This window comes from Amblyraja radiata, chromosome 26 (genome assembly GCF_010909765.2).
Source record: "Amblyraja radiata isolate CabotCenter1 chromosome 26, sAmbRad1.1.pri, whole genome shotgun sequence".
In the NCBI taxonomy this organism is placed as follows: Eukaryota; Metazoa; Chordata; class Chondrichthyes; order Rajiformes; family Rajidae; genus Amblyraja; species Amblyraja radiata.
Genome location: NC_045981.1, coordinates 20675207 through 20696120, shown reverse-complemented (window position 1 = coordinate 20696120; position 20914 = coordinate 20675207). Strand labels below are relative to the sequence as shown.

Genomic DNA, 20914 nt, shown 5'->3' with positions numbered 1-20914 from the left:
GGTAGGTGGGGGGTGGAGCACGGAAAAGGAACAAGCTGGAAGAAAGGAGGACAAAGCTCAGCAATTGATAGGTGGAGAAATAAAGAACTGCAGGTGCTGGTTAATACACAAAAGGACACAAAGTGCTGGAGTAACTCAGTAGGTCAGGCAGCATCTCTGGAGAAATGGATAGGTGACATTTCGGTTCTTCGGTTCTGTGGGCAGAGAAATGAGAGATGGAGTTTAATCAGAGTAAGTGGAAGGCCAAATGGAAAGGGAAAGTATATAGTTAATGGCAAGACCCTTAAATGCATTGATGTACAGAAGGACCTTGAGATCCAAGTCCATAGCATCCCATAGGTGGCAACACAGATGGAACAGTAAAAATGGCGCATGGCATGTCTTACTGGGGAACTATTTTTTCTTTCATCAAATCAAAATCTATTTGTCTTCATCGATAGAGGAATTGAGTACAAGAATCAGGAAGTACATTGCATTTTCGTAGAACTTTGGTTAGGTTTCATTTGGACCGTTTGTGTGGTTATGGTCACATTACAGGAATGAAGTTGTGGCTTTAGAGAGGGTGTAGGAAAGGTTTTACTAGAATGCTGCTTGGATTAGGGTGTTAGTATAATGAAAGGTTGAACAAACTTGGATTGTTTGTTTGGATTGGAAGAAACATTTCCTTTCTCTGGAGTGTGGGAGATCAAGGAGAATAGTTTAGAGATGCAGCATGGAAACAGGCCCATTAAGACCGTGCTAACCAATGATCACCTGTACACTATTTCTACCTTATCATAGTTTCACATCCTACACACTAGGGGGAATTTACAAAAGCCAATTAACCTACACGTCTTTGGGATGTGGGTAGAAACTAGAACACCTGGAGAAAAATCAGTCACAGGGAGAACGCACAAACTCCACACAGACAGCACCCGTAGTCAGGATCAAGCCCGGGTCTCTGGCACTATAAGGCAGCAACTCCACCACTGCACCACTTAGAAGTTTATATAAATTGGAAAAGCATAGCTAGGGTAGACAGTCAGACTTTTATCCTAGGGTGGAAATGTCAAAGACTAGCAAACATAGCTTGAAGGTCAGAGGGGGAAGTTTACAAGAGATGTGCAAGGCCACTTGGGTGCTGGTGGTAGAAGACATGAGTGGCATTTATAAGGCTTTTAGATAGGCATATAGACACTCATGGAATGGAGAGATACGGATCATATACAAGCAGAGATTAATTTAATTTTGCGGCACGTTGGGCACAGACATTGTAGACCAAAGGGCCTGTTCCTATGCTCTAATGTTGTGTTTTCTAAATTTTCTGTGGATCAGAGAACTTATTTGGAGACAAAAAAAGTTAACATTTCAGATGAATAACTTTTCATTGCAGCCACAGTGTGGCAGTAGAATGAATAGTTTGGATGACAAGATGCAATCATGAGGGTCATTCTCTCCTGGATGGTGTCAAATTGTTTGAACGCTGCTCTCATTCAGACAAGTGTTGAGTATTCCACTACATTATAATATTTTGCTGATGCAAGGCTTTGGAACCTCACAAAGAATATCCAGCCTCCAACTACTTTTTGTGACTGCCTTAGTTAAATGTCCAATCAAAGGTGAATGCCCCAAAGGACAAAGTAATAGAGTAACTCAGCAGGTCAGGCAGCATCGCTGGAGAAGATAGATAGGTGATGTTTCAGGCAGGGTCCCTTCTTATGACTGATTGTAAGGAGAGGGGGGAAGGGGGTGCAAAGAGAGGAGAAAGTGTGAAAGAGGAGAGGCAGGACACAGTGTGGCAGGTAAAAGGTGGACATTGGCAAGTGGTGGTTTTGATAGGCAGATGATTACAACAACGGCCAGTGATTAAAGCAGAGGATGCGAGGCAGACTGAAGAGCTAATTAGTGAAGCCAGAGATAGGAATGTAGAAGGAGGGGAGGGGAGAAATAGGTGCGAGTCCAGGAAGAGCACAGAAGAGTGGGGGAGTAAGGGAAGGGTGCGGGGGAAGTTAGAGGTCACCTAAAATTGGAAAATTCAATGCTCATACCGTTGGATTGTTCATGAATCCCTTGAATGTTGATGAGCAACCTCCAACAAGCAACCATCTTTTGGGTAAGGTCTAATCCAACCATTGGAATCTTTTTCCCTCAATGCCCATCGGCTTCAGTTTTATTAGGGCTCTTTCATGCAGAGTCAGTTACGACTTTGATGTCAAGGGACCACACTTTCACCTCACCAATTCAGCTCTTGGGTCCATGATTGGGTCCAGTGAGAACTGGTGCAAAGCGATCCTTGAAAAACAATACTGATCATTGGAGAGCATGTTATTGGTATTGCCTTGATAAAATTGTTGATTACACATTTTCCCTCCTTGCTGATGATTGATGGAAGATCAATTGAATGTATCCTGATTTATGGATGGGACACACCCAGAGAGTTTCCCACATTGTACATTTACACCAAGCCTCTGACAAAGTGTTTGGCTGGAGGCTCAGTTGATGCTGACCGCAAGACAATACCAGGGAATTATTATGCAAATGTTGGTTGATCACAAGCCTTGGCTGCATCCACAAGTCATACAAGCAGAATTAGGCCATTTGGCCCATCGAGTCCACTCCACCATTCAATCATGGCTGATCTATCTTTCCCTCTCAACCTCATTTTGCTGCCTTTTCCCTGTAACATTTGAACACCCTAACTAATCTCCACATTAAAAATGCCCAGTTTTCCCTGCCATTCCTGTTACCACATGGGGTAAACCATACTGGCTATAACCAAGCTTCTGAGACAGTAGGAATCTCAGTGCTTTGGAAGAAAGCCTGGATCTTTATAAATAGATTGTGTTAATTGATGTGATCTGCATTAATGTTTTCAATTCCCAACAATGGCATTAAAACCTGTGCTACACATTTAACCTCAAAGTCATATGGAAAATCCAGATGGCTACATAGCAAAGTGAATTTGTACACCAAGCTACAACCAAACTACAGCAGGCCCCTAATATCAGTAAGTCCACACTCCCTCGCAAATCATTTCTGGTGGTTCACTGGACCAAACTAGCAAGAATTTTAATTTCCCAGCAGGGTTTACAAATCTAGGCAAATCACCCCAAACACAAAACGCATGTGTTTTATGCATAACTACCAGTAACCATTTCAACCAATGTACAAAAGATATATCTTTGAAAAGTACAGTAATGAGGAAGGAGAATGTAAATCTCACAGATGTTAATGGTGCTTGTTCTTTTTGTTCTTTTATTTTTTTGTTCTTTTTTTCTTAATAGCTTGATTGGAGTAGTTTTATTTGAATTGTCTGTTTAGTTTATTTTATTGAATTTTGCATTTGTTAATGGTGAAGAATGGGGGTAGGACTTGACAAGCATAGGCTTCTTTTTATGTATGTATGTATATATATGTACATGTATATGTATGTATGTGTGTATGTATATACATTATATATATATGTATATATATAATTTTCCTTTTATTTATTCATTTTCATCTTTTCTTTTCTTTTCTTTTTAATCGTTCGAAATAAAAGATATCATAAAAACTTAAATAATTAGACAGCTATTACATTAGCATAAATCAATAATTATGAAACACCTAAAAAGCCAAGAAGAATGCCAATGGAAACATGGTCAAACCACCCATAGCAGTTACCATCTCCCTCACTCCATTGATGGCAAAACTGTCATGTGCTGTCACTCTAAAGTGAGATTACTTATGTAATCTATGTACCTGTACATTAAACCAAGTGGTCAGGGGCTGCAAACACTTTTGTTGTAGACCAGGGGCTGCAATTTGTCTCCATAATGTTCATTTCCAGAATGTTGTAGACCAGGGGCTACAATCTTGCATATTACATGCAAATGTTTATTAATGCACTGTCCCTAATAAAAAATCAATTAATAAATTAATATTATGCAAGGGCCCCAAGTAATAGAAAGATCAAAAACTTAAATGATGAATATCTGGTAAAAACAGAAATGCAGCAGATATTCAGCAGGTCAGGCAGTTTCCATGGAAATGGTATTATGTTTACCCAAAGATTCTAGCTCTCAAGCAATGCTAAGTGCAGTATGATGCATTTGCAAGAAGTTTCCACTCAGATGCTTCATTATTGTACTGCATAAGACTGCAGGAAATTCAAACAAGGGTCTCAATCTGTATTAAGGCAATTCATCTTTTGAGTCCTGTGGAAGAGGGGGTCAGGGGAAGAGACCCAAAAAGGCAAGAGGATATTGGAACAAGAAAACTTATGGCTAGTGGTGAGGTATAAGCTCCTGGAGTAACAATTAGTGAAGCAGGTGGGGCCACAGAGGAAACTGTGGTTAGAGCAAGAAACAGTCAATGCAGATATGGGGAACTCAAGAAAGCAATCGAGGGTAACCAAAACCAATACCAAATGTAGACGTGCAACTGAGAAGAATAGGGAGAAAAAAAAGGAGCTGTTACAGTCAAAGTCACATAGAAACATAGAAATTAGGTGCAGGAGTAGGCCATTCGGCCCTTCGAGCCTGCACCGCCATTCAATATGATCATGGCTGATCATCCAACTCAGTATCCCGTACCTGCCTTCTCTCCATACCCTCTGATCCCCTTAGCCACAAGGGCCACATCTAACTCCCTCTTAAATATAGCCAATGAACTGGCCTCGACTACCCTCTGTGGCAGGGAGTTCCAGAGACTCACCACTCTCTGTGTGAAAAAAGTTCTTCTCATCTCGGTTTTAAAGGATTTCCCCCTTATCCTTAAGCTGTGACCCCTTGTCCTGGACTTCCCCAACATCGGGAGCAATCTTCCTGCATCTAGCTTGTCCAACCCCTTAAGAATTTTGTACGTTTCTATAAGATCCCCTCTCAATCTCCTAAAGTCTAGAGAGTATAAACCAAGTCTACCCAGTCTTTCTTCATAAGACAGTCCTGACATCCCAGGAATCAGTCTGGTGAACCTTCTCTGCACTCCCTCTATGGCAATAATGTCCTTCCTCAGATTTGGAGACCAAAACTGTACGCAATACTCCAGGTGTGGTCTCACCAAGACCCTGTACAACTGCAGTAGAACCTCCCTGCTCCTATACTCAAATCCTTTTGCTATGAAAGCTAACATACCATTCGCTTTCTTCACTGCCTGCTGCACCTGCATGCCCACTTTCAATGACTGATGTACCGTGACACCCAGGTCTCGCTGCATCTCCCCTTTTCCTAGTCGGCCACCATTTAGATAATAGTCTGCTTTCCTGTTTTTGCCACCAAAATGGATAACCTCACATTTATCCACATTATACTGCATCTGCCAAACATTTGCCCACTCACCCAGCCTATCCAAGTCACCTTGCAGTCTCCTAGCATCCTCCTCACAGCTAACACTGCCCCCCAGCTTAGTGTCATCCGCAAACTTGGAGATATTGCCTTCAATTCCCTCATCCAGATCATTAATATATATTGTAAATAGCTGGGGTCCCAGCACTGAGCCTTGCGGTACCCCACTAGTCACTGCCTGCCATTGTGAAAAGGACCCGTTTACTCCTACTCTTTGTCACACAGCACAAAAGCAGGTACTTCAGCCCATCACATCCATGCCAACTATTGCACCCACTGTTCAAGAGAAACTGACAGCCAGCCTTAAGGGCCTGTCCCACGGGCATGCGACTCCATGCGGCAAGCGCGACCTAAAGGGCCGGTCACACCAGTATGCGCCTGCATGCGGCAAGCGCAACCTAACGTGGTCGCTTGAGCCGTACGGTCCCACTCGCGGGGCCGGTCCCACTTCGATCGCCGGAGCCGTATGGAGTTGTGCAGAGCTGGTCCCGACATCGCGCGGGGCTCCGAAAAACTGACCGCGTTCAAAAATTCTGCGTGGCAATGGCCTGCCAGCCCGCAGCCGCATTGAGGCCGTACGTCACACGCTAACTTCCCGCGGACTTCGCTCTCACTTCATGTCACTCACTCGACCTCCACGCGGCCCCCGCGTCTGGTTAGGTCGCGCTTGCCGCATGGAGTCGCATGCCCGTGGGACAGGCCCTTTACTGACTTGGTGAGGGAACAAATGCACTTAAAGCAGACTCGCTCTTCCAGCTCTGCTCATGCAAGTCCCCAATTGTTGCAGATCTTTGGGGAGGGGGAGGCCTGGTTGGGGAAAGACAGCACACACATACTGAACTACAAGTCGGGTATTTGTAGCTCGCAGAGGACCCGCAAGAGAGTCAGTCATACAGCAAAGAAACAAGTTATGAGGCAGAGTAAAGGTACTGCTCAAGATGAATTACTGAAGAGCTTGGGAATTATTGCACAACAATAAGCATGGCAGAATCAACCACAAGCGAAACTCGATGATCCCTACAGCAGGAAATAAGCGCAACTACACAAACCAGTTCTGGGAAGCAAGGTGGAGTGAAAGTATGCCAGGTCAGATTACAAAAATCCCAGCCAACACTTCACTTCCCACCCACCCCTTTTTGATTGGTTCAATATTCTTGTCAAGCAATGCTTCAGTTGTAAAGGTTTAATCCTCCCTACCTGGAACAGCCCAATGATACAGTGTTTAAGAAGGAACTGCAGATGCTGGAAAATCAAAGGTAGACAAAAGTGCTGGAGAAACTCAGCGGATGCGGCAGCATCTATGGAGCGAAGGAAATAGGCAACGCTGCCGCACCCGCTGAGTTTCTCCAGCACTTTTGTCTACCAATGATACAGGTACTGGTTTCAAGTTTATCCATTGGTGGTTGCTCTATGCAAGATCTACCAAATAAACCTTACATAAAACAACATTCAGATTTGCAGTATAGATGGAATTCAAGTTCTCATTTCAGTTTATATAGTAATTCGTACTTAAATTTGACACTAGTTTCTTAAAAACTAATTTAATTGAGAACACATGCAACCAATCAACTGGGTGAGAATGGAATCATTGAATCTAAAAAACAATCCTGAGCTCTCACTCAAGAGCTTAACAGAGCTTTGCATGTCAATTGTCTGATGATATCCTAGAAGCATGTAAAGTTACATTAATCAACATTACAGCAACTGCAGTCCTCCAATGCCCTGGCACCATGCCTACAGCCAGAGAGAACAAAATAAAACAAGAGGCTCTGTTTTTCTTGTTTTGAGATTGGACCATCTTAAAGTAATGTTGTAGAGTCCATTTTGCCATTTTGGCACAATACATTGATGAAATTGATAACAATTTAGTCCAAATTTGAATGTTTTATCTTTGTTTCCAAATTGAATTTTGCACTGAACTGTACAATAGTTGCTAACATTTGCCCCCAAATCACAGAGGAGAAATATTACACCAAATTATATTTCAATTGCTGTAAAATGATCAGAGTAGAATTCAGCATCTCAGTTTTCACCATCACTGGTTCTGACTTTTTTTTTGTTTTGTTGCCTGCCCTGGGAAAACTCACCGAGTCCAATAGGCTGTGGAAGATTATTCTCCTCAGAATTTGTGCCAAAATGGAGATGTGCAAAAGTAAGAACAAGCTATTTCCAGACTGAAGATATTCCCAATTACAATATAGTCTTTGGCCACATCAATATGTTAATATCTCAGAGTTGGCACACCTCCCCCAGCAGGATGAGGAATATAAGATCCACAATAAGACAATGCAAGAACTGTATGCATTTTTGATTGGGTAAAATGGCTAAGAGCAGGCAAGTGTCAGGCGTATAACTTAGAAATGGTACTGCAAGACATTTATTGAGATAATATTCTCAAGGCAAGGAACCAGTTAAAAAGTTAACCTGATACTTAATTTGCTATATTTAGACCACCAGTTAAACAACACGACTAAATCAGAAGCAAAATGACCAAAAACCACTGGTTGCGTGGGTTAACAAGCCAAGTTGTTTTATGGGCCACGTACAGTCCTATAGTCAGATTTATTATTAGGTGGGTTTCAATAATGCTTTGCAGTGGGACTGGGAAAGCTGTTTTTAGGAGATGGATAAGTAGTATGTCTGCAGCTTTCGATCAGGGATACAAAGCAGTCAGTTAGCCTGGGCAACAGGTGATATCAGCATGTTCCACAACCCTAACCCTGAAAGTTAATAATAGTTTGTTGTTCAGCCAAGCAGGAGTGGAGAAGTTTGTCCTCAGCAGTCCAGTCCGTAGCTGTGTAACAAAAAGACAAAGGAGAGAAAATGGGCTGCCATATAAACTATGCTAATTTAACAAGAACATTAATATTTTAGATAAAGACAATCTTCCAGTTGCATGTTTGAGGGATGTTTAGCAGGTATTCAATGCTAATATAATCAAACCTTGACTATATAACACAAAACCAAGTACTTGACAAGAGCTAGAGTAGCTGACCAGACATCCACTCAGGCCTAGTAACCCATATGCCTGTTAAAGGTCAATGCTGGTTTAGGTAGGCAAGGGTTACATTGTCTATAAAGCTAAAATTCACCTGCGGGTCAATCATTTCAAATCCAAGTGAAGAATCACAATAAATTCTATTGGTTTAAAATCCAAATAACTTCAGTGAACAAGCAAATACACAACTTAGCACACTTTAAGAACACAACAGTCCAAAATTAAATCTACATACACTCAAGGGGTTCAAATCATTTGTGCAATACTGCCTTTATAATACTAAATATACACTTCAGGACGACAAGCTTGATTCCCACTGAGAAAATGGCTCTTCCCAACCTCTATCCCACAACCATGCTTCGTTTTTGAACTCATCGGGCATATGCAACTGTATCGGTCACCTGGGAGCATTATAGATCAGCTTAAGTCCATGTTTAGCTTCATGGGCTAACAGAGATTCAGCAGGGCAGGGTGACTGCAAATTATATAATGTTTCCTTTGTTCTAATGAAACCAAAGCAATGGAAACATTTCTAAAAACAGCATCTACAGACGGTACCCACATGCTTCCAGCATTCCGTCTTTATTTCTGTAAACCATAAGGTAATCCACAGGGCACAAATTCTAGTTGCTCTCCAATAATCATGTATATCCATATGATATCAAGTCTTTTATTGTAGTTCATGATATTGTATACATCCAGCCTTAGCATATTTTCGGAAATGCTCATCCAGCCCACTGTCACCCGAAGATGTGACAATTCTAAACACTTTCCTGGCTCCCCACTACTGTGTCCGGACTCCAGTACATCTGAATTCTGCTGCCATGATAACATGCACCAACTGCTGCTTATCTACCTATTGACATCGGTTAACCAACAACTCGCTTAAAAAAACGAATGAATTGTAGATGCAAATTTAAACTAGTAGGGCATAATGTAGGTCTGCAAGGAACAAAAAATGGTAAAAGTCATTTTATGATGATATTGAAATGACTTCAACAATAAAAAGGAAAAAAAGTTAAGTAGTCCGCGGAGATAAAAGCAAACTTCGGTAGATCTTCACAATCCAAAAATAATATGGTGGAAATAATCACCAAGTCAGGGAACATCTGTGGAGAAGGAATTGACACAAAGTGCTGGAATAACTCAGTGAGACAGGCAGCAGCTCTGGAGAGAAGGAATGTGTGATGTTTAAGGTCGAGACCCTTCTTCAGACTGAAGATCTTATTTTAAAGACATACCCTCTAGTTCTAGATTATCCTTCCAGGAAACAGTTTGAAGAACGGTCTCGACCCGAAACTTTATCCATTCCCTCTCTCCAGAAATGCTGCCTGTCCCACTGAGTCCCTCCAGCATTTTGTGTCTATCTTCGGTTTAAACCCACATCTGCAGTTCCTTCCTAACACTTCATTGAGACGTCTCCTCAGATAATCGACCACTGATCTGAAATGCTGAGTAAAAGCTAACCGGTAGGCACTGTGAATGATCAAATTAAAGCAAACATGTTGCAATGGAAAAGTAGCTTTAAATTATTGGAGGAATTTTTGCTTTCACATTGACCAATGTGTGCAGCCTTTCTTATTCCTGTAGTGTTTAGGAATATCCTACAATAATAAAGCTGCAAGCCATATTTGATCAAGCAATATTTGCTTGCCCAGTGCTAGAGAATCACAAAAAATGCCCTGCTCTATCAATCAGTTATATCACAACTTATTTCATCTCAACTTCAACTCCAACACATCTTCCCACTAATCCACAATTTCTTTGTCTCAGCCTTTATATTTGGTGATTGATCCTCCACAGTTCACTACAACAGAACTCAAATTCACTGACTTCAGAAGAATAAATTCTTCATTTCTTAAGTGGTTGATCCTTTATTTTAAAGATATGCCTCCAATTCTGGATTCTCCTTTCAGGGATACCATTCTCAAATCACTGACTACCAAACCTCTTCAGAGACTTGTGGAAGATCATCTCTTATTGGATGAAAAGACACTTCCATCCCATTAGAGTATTGCAAATTGTGCGGCTATAGAAATGAAAGTTCTCCAGGCAAGACCTCAAACACCCTACAAAGTTGTAGCAACACACTTGATGTTATAAGATAATGAAAGGAATAGGGGCATGGATTGATTGTTTTATGGAAGCAGGTATAGTGGGGAAAAAGTTCAATGGGAGTTTGGCGTTCTGAAGAACAGGGGAGATCAAACGTAAAACTCTTCCGGGAAGCAATAATGCCAGCCCGATGAAGAATTTCAAATCCAAGATGTATACACACCCATCCTGCAAAAAATGGAAAGGATCCAAGACAGGTGACTGGTCAAGATATGATCTGCTTACTGAACTGCAGAGCAGGATTAAAAGGTCAAGTGGCCTGCTGCTTTTCCAAAAATATGTAGTTGGACCTTGTGTAAGAAAGAACTGCAGATGCTGGTTTAAATCAAAGATAAGCACAAAATGCTGGAGTAACTCAACGGGTGACGCAGCATCTCTGGAGAGAAGGAATGGGCAACGTTTTGGGTCGATACCCTTTTTAGGACCTTGCATTAACACTTTAGCCTTCAGCTAGTTTAAGATTTCATCTAAATGAAGGATGGGGACAGTTAAAAAATGTAAATTTTTCTCTCACATCTCAAATGGACACAGAACCTAGTGTTTTTTTCCACCACCATAGACATCGGCCCACAAACATTTCAACCAACAAATTCACCAATTTTACGACTAGCTCAACTATTATTTTTCTATTTTAACAAGGACAAAAATAATTGATGTTGAAACCCTGCTAAACCAGGTTAAATATTCTCTGGGATAAAAGGAAAATGATTCAACCGAACACAAATGGTAAACTTATCCAGGAAAAGAATGCAGGGCAATGTAATGAGCAGCCAACTGGGATTAGAATTGAATGTAGGACAATCTTATCACTTACTCACTCAAGATTAATCATGAATCGATTTGCAGAGTTGTTAATTTACCATGTCTGTGCCATGGTTACTACATTGAGAAAAATAATGACTCGCCAATTTCTCAGCGAGGCATTTCCTGCACCGAAAGTAGCAAAAACACTAATGTTTGCTACCAGTTGTAAAGAGGTAACCACATTTGTTAGTGTAACAACCCAACAATTCCAATAGTTATACAACAGGATCTTTTTTCACAAATACTGGCTACATTGCAGGACCAAAAGGCAACACAGCAGATATATTCAATTAAAAATGAAAAACTATGGAAGGTCTGTCCAGTTTATTTATAGCCAATATCAAGTTCCTTAAAGTATCACCCGCAACTTGTCCTGGGCACACCAACGCCTATACTTCCATAGAAGGCTTAAATAGTTCACCATGTCTCCACCAACTTCTACAGATGCGCCATAGAAGCATTGCATCACAGCACGATTTGGGAACAGCTCCATCCAAAACTCCAAGAAATGGAAGAGATTTACGGACGCAGCACAGACCATCCACAACACGCTGCCTCGGCAAGGCCACCAGCATAATCAAGGACGTGTCTCACCCTGCGCACCCCCTCTTTACCCCTCTCCCATCAGGTAAGAGGTATAGAAGTGTGAAAACAAACACCTCCTGATTCAGGGACAGTTTCTTCCCAGGCAACTGAAACATCCTATCACCAACTAGAGAGTGGTCCTGAGTTTGTTTCCAAGAGAGAGTTAGTTAGATATAGCTCTTAGGGCTAACGGAATCAAGGGATGCAAGGAAAAAGCAGGAACGGGGTACTGATTTTGGATGATCAGCCATGATCATATTGACAATAGACAATAGGTGCAGGAGTAGACCATTCACTGTGATCATGGCTGATCATCCACAGTCAGTACCCCGTTCCTACTTCCTCCCATATCCCTTGACTCCGCTATCTTTAAGAGCTCTGTCTAACTCTCTTGAAAGCATCCAGGGAATCGGCCTCCACTGCCTTCTGAATGGCGGTGCTGGATCGAAGGGCCAAATGGCCTACTCCTGCACCTAGTTTCTACAAAACATCAAACTCTTTGGAAATGCCTCAGACTATCTTTAATCTGGCTTTAACTGGCACTAAATCTTATTCCCTTTGTCCTATATCTGTACACTGTGGACGGCTCGATTGTACTCTTGTACAGTCTTTCCACTGACTAGATAGTATGCAAAAAAAAAAGCTTTTCACTGCATCTCAGTACACATGATAATAAACTAAACTAAAGTGGGCCTCAATACTGAAAGGAATTCTCTCCACCGACCCTATCACAGCAAGATACAGGAAGGCAAGTCCAACTTAAGCATTCTGGGGTCATTTGAAGCTTCCTTGCCATCAAATGAAATCACGTAATCAACACAATATTCTGTCTGAAATCATTCAAACTTAATAGGGCACACTGAATCGTTACTGGCAATTAAATCATTAAATACAACTGTAAAAATTTTTTTTTTTAAATCAGCCATTTACTGGAAATTTCATCTTTTATAATTGACTCCAGAAATTGTGCATTATGGTTTGGACTACTTCAGTACTCCGCTAGGAAAAGCAGTATAGGGTTCAGATTTTGCTACCTATGCTGGTCTTTAAATGTAGACGAATGCTCTTAAAGTAAAAATCTTCAATGAAAGGGCCCATTGACAATAACCAAGGCAAAGCAGATTCTGTACATTCTGATCAGGTATCATGAAGGAACATATAAATGCTGCAGTTGTAACTGGTCAACAAGGTACAACAACCCATACACGGAGTTTACAGTTGTTCCATATAAAAAAAAATATTTGGCCCAAACGCATTGTTATTTTAAAAGAGGCATTTGATTTAAACCAAAAGGAAAGCATTTCAAAGTACCACATTAGTAATAAATTGTTGGTACATTTCCAGAGTAAAGACAAAATAATTTCCAAAGTCGCAGATGCCAGAAACCCAGATTACAAATTTCTCACCAGACAAGTGAAACTATACAGGTTAGAACAAGCCTTGATGACACCAAGCAACAGTATTTGCACATTAGTTGTGTGGCAAGTACAGAAAAACACATACATCACTGACATACAACTCTGTCAGGGCTGCTCACAACGCATGCCATTTTTATACTTCACTACTAAAAAATGCAAAAAGCCGATGAAATAAAGATTCTCTCAGCTGCATGGCATTTACAAAGTTATAATCAAGGTTGGGAATGAGAATTAAGATCACAGAAACCTAGGCACAAATGAAACAGCATTTGCACTAGAACCTCAATACTGAGCTTCCAATTCATTTCCTCTGCTACAATGACTGAGATAAGCTAAAAAATATCAAAACTCGCCCATGCTTCTTGCTACGTTCCTGACTGACCTACCACCCAATATAAATTGCAATTCACCCAAATCTTTTCTGCCTAACTGTTCTACAGTGGTTCTTATCGAGTAATCAACCTCAACTAACCCAGGTCTCAAAACTTACCCTATTGTCTAATCACTTTCTGACCGTACCCCAATCCTGATTTTTCCCCCCAATACTGTATCTGCAAATTGTTCCACTCCCCTCTTCCCCTCCCCCAGTTTACCTTCTTATGCAATCCTCTATTTCATCTGATCACAGACATGCACACTTTCGACTGCCAATGCCAACTCTGGCTGAAAAGGCTCCGCCTTTGTGTCAAAGTCTCTGAAACGATCTTTATCTGTAGCCCTTTCTGAACTAGTCACTGAGCAAATCCAGGTGGTAGATGTGCCCTGCTAACAAACAATATCTATAGGACCAGATCTTAGCTCAGGATTTAAAGTGAAGGACCAAGTCAGCAGTATACTCAGTCTTAACCATGCTGACAGAAATTCGTTTTTGTATTAAGTTAGATCACATTTTCACAGTTCCAAAGTCCTCCTTGCTGGTTTACACCGAAGATAGACACAAATGCTGGAGTAGGTCAGGCAGTATCGCTAGAGAAAAATAATAGGTGACGTTTTAGATCTGTCTGAAGAAGGGTCTCGACCCAAAACGTCACCTATTCCTTCTCTCCAGAGATGCCACCTGACCCACTGAGTTATTTTGACGTATAATCATTTCGGTAAACACGGTACCCAAATGTGCAGAGCAAGACCAAGCAAAAATCAGGAGGACCGACAAGTTAGTCCTTTTACTGTACCTTTGGGACCCTGGCAAGCGTGAAAGCTTGCAAGTTTTATTCCATACCAGGCTGACTGTTGCATTAAATATAGCAAACCCACTGCACACCTGTTCAGGGGTGAAACATCAAATAAAGAGGATAATGCTAAAAAGATACCATGATAAACTGGATAAAGTACAGTGTCTGGCCAATACAACCCAACCCATATGACTCATCAGAATACACGTCCTAGACTCTTGGTCAGGGCCTGCCAAGCTTTGTGGGAAATACAATGAACATATGGCCTGCAAAATGGTCCTACTACCCTTGTCTACCAGTAACCATGTCACTTCTGCTAAACTCCAAAACACCCCCCACATCCCTCATTCTTCTGAGCCACCACCCCGTCCCCCCACTTCATCCACAATTCCTCACAAGCCCCCATTCCCTCCCTAGCCTCCACTAATGCAGCGTTTTCATCAACCCCTACTTCCTACTCTCCATTCCTTCTCTCCAGGGATACTGCCTGACCTGCTGAAATTACTCCAACATTTTGTGTCTACCTTCGATTTATACCAGCATCTGCAGTTCTTTCCTACACATACACTCAGTGAGATCAGTCTTGACAACCATAAGAAAAACTTGGGCATTTATGTCTGGCAATACAGGTCATACAAGACTAGACACGATCTTATACAGTCCATCAGAAAAGCAGGCGCTTTCGGTCTAAACTGCAGGATCAGTCGGTCATTCGGCAGATGTAGCAGGGCTTGCTATTACATCCTATATGGATATGGGCAAACCAAGTAGTAGTTCAAGTGATAGCAATCCAACACTCCCGTAAAAGCTTAATGTTTTCTATGCTCGCTTCGAAAGGGAGAACATCAATGTATCATTGCTGACCCCCCCCCCCCCACCCAATGTTTCATTGTTATCTTGTTTGCCCGATATTAATTAAGCCCCATTTTCTAGAGGTCCTTACCTAACTTTGCCATTCCTTTTATTTTTAATATATCCATTGACATTTTTTACAGTATATGCAAGTTCTATCAAAATCAATTTATTCACCTTTTTGAGCAGCAGTCTTTCACTGCTAGATCCTGAAAAAAATTCAGTGCTCTGTTTTAACACTAGACTTGCTAATTTACATGCCTTACTTTTCAATTTATCATGACCCTTAACTAGAAATAAAGGAGCACAAGGGATGAAAATGACCTAGTTCAGTTTCTATTCAGTCCAGGAACAGAAATATCTACACCTATTGCAGGCAGCTTTTTAGGCACATTTTGCTTAGATCTACAAACATTCTCCAGAAACTGCAATGCTCTATTATTTATCCTATAAAAAATAGACACATCAGGTGTTAGTAAGCTAGATGTTTGAACTAACAATCTGGAGAGTCCAATTCAAATCCCACCACGGCATTTGTGGAATTTAAATTAAGTTAGTAATCTAGACTTTTAATAAGTCCCAAACATAGAACACCAGAACTAAGCCCACTCAGTCATTCATCATGTGTACGACGGAACTGCAGATTCTGGTTTACACCAAAAATAGACACAGAATGCTGGAGTCACTCAGCGGGACAGACAGCATCTCTCCAGAGAAGGAATGGGTGACATTTCGGCTAGAGACCCTTCTGCAGACTTTGACTGATCGTTACCACAGGGAGCTGTCAAACATATCCCTCAGTATCCAACATTTTTTCAATCTCTACTTTGAATGCAACCAAATGCTGAACCTCCACTGTCTAAGGTAGAGAATTCCAAAAGAGTACCTTGTGTGAAGTACTAATCCACCATTTATTCTGAAACTCTGACCCTTGGTTCTAAGGTCAAACTCCTCAGCCAGGGGAATCCTTCCTACGTCCACTTTCTCAAGTCTTGTAAGAATGTTGTAATTTTTAATTACATTATTTCTCATTCTTCCGAATTCTAGAGAATGCAGTTGTAACTTAATGTCTCCTTGTGTGGGAACCCACCATCCCTGGAACCAGGCAGTTGAATCTTCATTGTATTCCCACTACACAAGTACATCTTTAAGTAAGGCGCCAAAACTATATGCAACATTCCACGCACAGCTTCTTTGAGGTCCCCTGTAACAACTGGAAGACATTTTTACTCTATTCAAATCCTCTCTCAGTAACGACAATCTTAAGGGTCTCGACCCAAAACGTTGTTTGTCTATTTCCCTTCACAGATGCAGTTTGGCCTGCTGAGTTCCTATGGCGGTTTGCTTTTTTGCCTTCCTAATCACACACTTCACCATAAGTTAGCTCAGTGACTCATGAACAAGGAACCTTGAACAATCTTCACCAGTCAGTCACCATTTTTTTTTTTAAAGGTTACTTTTCTGTTCTTTGCAAAACACAAAACCTCTTTTTCAACTTTCTGCACCACCTACCCATGTTCTTACACACTCATTCAGCTTATACAAGTGAAGTATTTTGATATTCTACTCTATATTCATAATTCCTCAGTATCATCTCCAAACTTAGAAATGTGCTTTGATTAGGGACCCTCGAACAAATCATTGATATAGATCACAGATATCTGGGGCTTTAGCACCACTTCCACATTGGTCAATTTGAGAAATTAAACAAATCCTTAAAAATTGGTGAAACTCCACAGGACTATATGCATGCTATACAGCATACAGGCACAGCTAAGCAACCCCACAACCAACAGATCAGTTAAACGATTTGCCACATCTAGCCACAAATAGCAGTGGACAATTTAATACCAAATAGGCTTCAATGATGGAGTCCTTAACAATGTCAGGATCCTGCTTGCAGGGATAAAGACTGAAGCATTCACAATCGTGTTCAGTGGCAAGTGGAAGATCCATCAGAGTTTCCACAAAACCCCATCATGGAAGCCATTTTCAGCCAATTTAAATCACTCTACACAGTATCAAGAAACAACTGTGAGCAACAAAGACTACATGACACGACAACAACATTGCTACAGAGCTAAAGACTTGTTTCTAAACTAGCTTTGTCTCTTTGCAAATAACAGAACAAATTACATCTAGCCAATTACTGCCCACTCTACTCAATCACTAATAAACTAATGAAAGGCATTGTCAGAAGGAGACATTTACACAACAATTTACTCATGAGTTCACACTTCGTCAGGACATGTGGTATTACTGAGTCACCCATCATTAACATTCTGGCGAATACCACTGATCAAAAAATAAACTGGAGCAGCCACATATATTGCAGCCACAAAGGCAGATGAAAGGTGGGTATCATGTGCTAATTGACTCACCTTTTGATATGCCAATACCTTTCCACCATCTACAAGTCACGTCAGGAATATGTAGCACCAGATGGATACGGGCATCCTCCAACAACACCAGACATTATCCAGAACAAAATCTGCTTGACTGATTCCATCCAGCACCTTGAATGTTAAGTCCTTCTACTGATACACACTGGCTGAAGTGAGTACCATCTACAGAACGCACTATAGGAAAACCAACAGCATCTCCCAAATATGTTTGCATCCATGGAGGAGGCACACAGGAACAACATCTGCAGTTTCCTCTTCAAATTGCACACCACCCAAATTTGAACTTCACCAGGTACACAAAAATGCTGGAGAAACTCAGCGGGTGCAGCAGCATCCATGGAGCGAAGGAAATAGGCGACGTTTCGGGCCGAAACCCTTCTTCAGACTGAAGAAGGGTTTCGGCCCGAAACGTCGCCTATTTCCTTCGCTCCATAGATGCTGCTGCACCCGCTGAGTTTCTCCAGCATTTTTGTGTACCTTCGATCTTCCAGCATCTGCAGTTCCTTCTTGAACACTTTGAACTTCACCACTCGGTTTCAATCATATCTGCCCAACAGCTTTGTCAAGAGGCAGGCGCAATTCAAGATGGCGGCTCTCCATCATCTTAAAGTCAATTAGAGGCAGGCAACCAACGGCATCCAGATTCCAAAGAGTAATTAATGAAGTTTAGATTATTACATTGCTCTTTACATTACTTTGAGGGTGTGGTCACTGTTATATTTCAAGTGTTCCAATGTCCTTCAGCTGAAAGCACTAGCAGAGGTGTTTCTTCTTAACCTATGCAATGTTAGCATTCATGTTGATGGGACTAGAATATAAAAGCAGGTATGTAATGCTGAGGCTTTATCAGGCGCTGGCAAGGCAACATTTGAAATATTGTGAACAGGTTTGAGCCCCATATTCTTTTAGTTTAGTTTATTATTGTCATGTGTACTTTGGTACAGTGAAAAGCTTGTTTGCATGTTATTCAGTCAAAAAAGACTATACTTGAATATAATCAAGCCATCCACAGTGCACAGATAAATAATAAATATCTGAGGAAGTGTTTAAGAAGGAACCGCAGAAAAAGGTCTGCAGTCTGAAGAAGGGTCTCAACCCGAAAAGGTTACCTACTCCTTTTCTCCAGCATTTTTTTGTCTAATATCTGAGGAAGGATGTCTTGGCTTTGGAGAGGGCCTAGAAGAGGCTTATGAGAATGATTCCAGGGATGATTGCATTAAAGTACATGGAGCATTTGAAGGCTCTGGCCTGCATTAGCTGGAGTTTAGAAAGACGAGGGGGGGGGGGGGGGTCTCATTGAAGCCTTCCAGATATTGAAAGGCCTAGATAGAGTGGACATGGAAAGGATGTGTCCAGTAATGGGAGAGTCTAGAACCAAAAGGCACAGCCTCTGAAAAAAAGGACCTACCATCAAAATGGAGATGAGGTTTATCTTTACCTAGAAGGTGGTGAATTTGTGGAATTAATTGCCACAGACAGCTGTGGGGACCAAGACATTGGCTATTTTTAAGGTTGAGATTGATAGGTTCTCGGTTGGGAAGGTCAAAGGTTCATGGGGAGAAGGCAGGGAAATGGGGTTAAGAGAGAAAGATAGATCAGCTTTGATCAAATGGCAGAGCAGACTCAATAGCCTAATTCTACTCCTGTGTCTTTAGGATACGTTGCATTCCACTTCATTTTCCGAATTCCTAGTTGAGAACATACACACAAGCTGTATCTAACACGAGGCATTTTACAATAGTTCAGCACTTTTGCCAAAACTCAGACAAGCTTGGACACATGCATTTATATGTCTAACATTAATGGGTGCAAAAGTCATTTAGTCATAAGCAGTATCACAACATTATAATGTCATAACACTGTAGCCCCAATTTTAGTAGCACAGTTGTGGGAAAGAGACACACCATGTCCTACTGGGCCACTCCCTGAGAGCAGAAGAGCACCTAACCCAGCACTGCCCCCTCCTGGTGGTGTCAGGGCCCACCCAAGCCATTCACAGACACAAGTACTTCGTTGTCTAAAGGAGTCTTTAATGGCCCAAATCAGGAAACCATTTCAATTTTCCCCCTCATCCACCTCCAGACGGCTACAGCCGTCTGAGGCAATGAGCCAACATTAGAAACAATCAAACCACTAACTACAAACCAATAAAAAACGCAAACATACAACGCATAACACACAGCACAGTGAACATAGAACCACAGTTCACGAGTTCCCAGACGTATCTTCCACCTTCGAAACTCCTACTGACCGCCAGAGTTTCCCCTCACCCTTCGAGCGGGCAGCCATAGACGAGAAAAGGGCCATTAAGGAAGCTAGATCCAGATTCTCTTCACTTTCACTGAGGAAACAGACTTCCCAATCATTCCAGTCTCTCAAAATGTTCTTGTAATAACCAAATTCCCCACAAAATTAACCCTCTAAACCCCGACATATCACTTTTACCTGGTCACCAACATAGTTCACGTGCTCAAACCACTATTAACATAATTATTACCTTCATTAGGCTGGTTATGTCAACAAAATAGTTATCACTATGGCTAAATCGTCCCTTTACACAGCTAGGTATCACGGTACCCATCAAGTTAACTGTTACCAAACTAGTACCAGTATTTACCCAGCTGGATCCTGGCCTGGTTGACCCGGCGCCCAGCCGCTGAGTAACTCTCGCCCAGATCCGGCAAGTCGCAGATGCCCCACTTCTTCCTGGTAGCCGAGCCCCAGGCTGCGCCTCTCCTTCTAGGCCCGACCCGGGCTCAACCGAGCAATCGCGCTACACAGCCGAGGGAGGGTGTGTCACCCGGTTCCCCGCGCGCTCTCACTTTTACCTGGGCACTCGGTGATGTCTCGCGGCCTCCCAGCCTTCCTCTAGGTGTGTCCCGGCCGGATCCAGCGTCACCCTTTCCGCCAGCCAGGTGCAACCGCCAGGTAACCTCTTAAAGGGACCGCACCGGCTCTGCAGCGCACAATCACAGCGCCCGGCAAACAGCGCCTCCAGCGCACCTCCCCTTTAATGTGGTTCTCAACAACAACAACTTGTTTCTGTAAAGCGCCTTTAATGTACTGAGGTTAGGTATCCAAAACCTCTTGATCGAAAGCCGTTAAACAATAGCGTTGAGATTGACCAAGTTTTGCATAAAGAAAACAAATACATTGTACTTAGCTAATACGATAAAAAAAATGGTTCCAGAAGCAGAAATTATTAGATTGTTTCTGTATGTTTAAGAGGAACTGCAGATGCTGGAAAATCAAAGGTAGACAA

General features: G+C 41.8%; 1 protein-coding gene across 4 annotated transcripts in view; it reads right to left on the bottom strand.

Annotated features, from left to right (window-relative positions):
- llgl2 (LLGL scribble cell polarity complex component 2) overlaps positions 1-20648 on the bottom strand; it is a 76170-nt gene extending 55522 nt beyond the window's left edge. For 2 of the 4 annotated variants that reach the window (XR_004415847.1, XM_033044429.1), the window contains exon 1: positions 20481-20648. The gene's annotated coding sequence lies outside the window, so the exon portion shown is untranslated. The other 2 variants (XM_033044431.1, XM_033044430.1) reach the window with 2 other exon arrangements.
- Between the last annotated feature and the right edge of the window lie 266 nt (positions 20649-20914).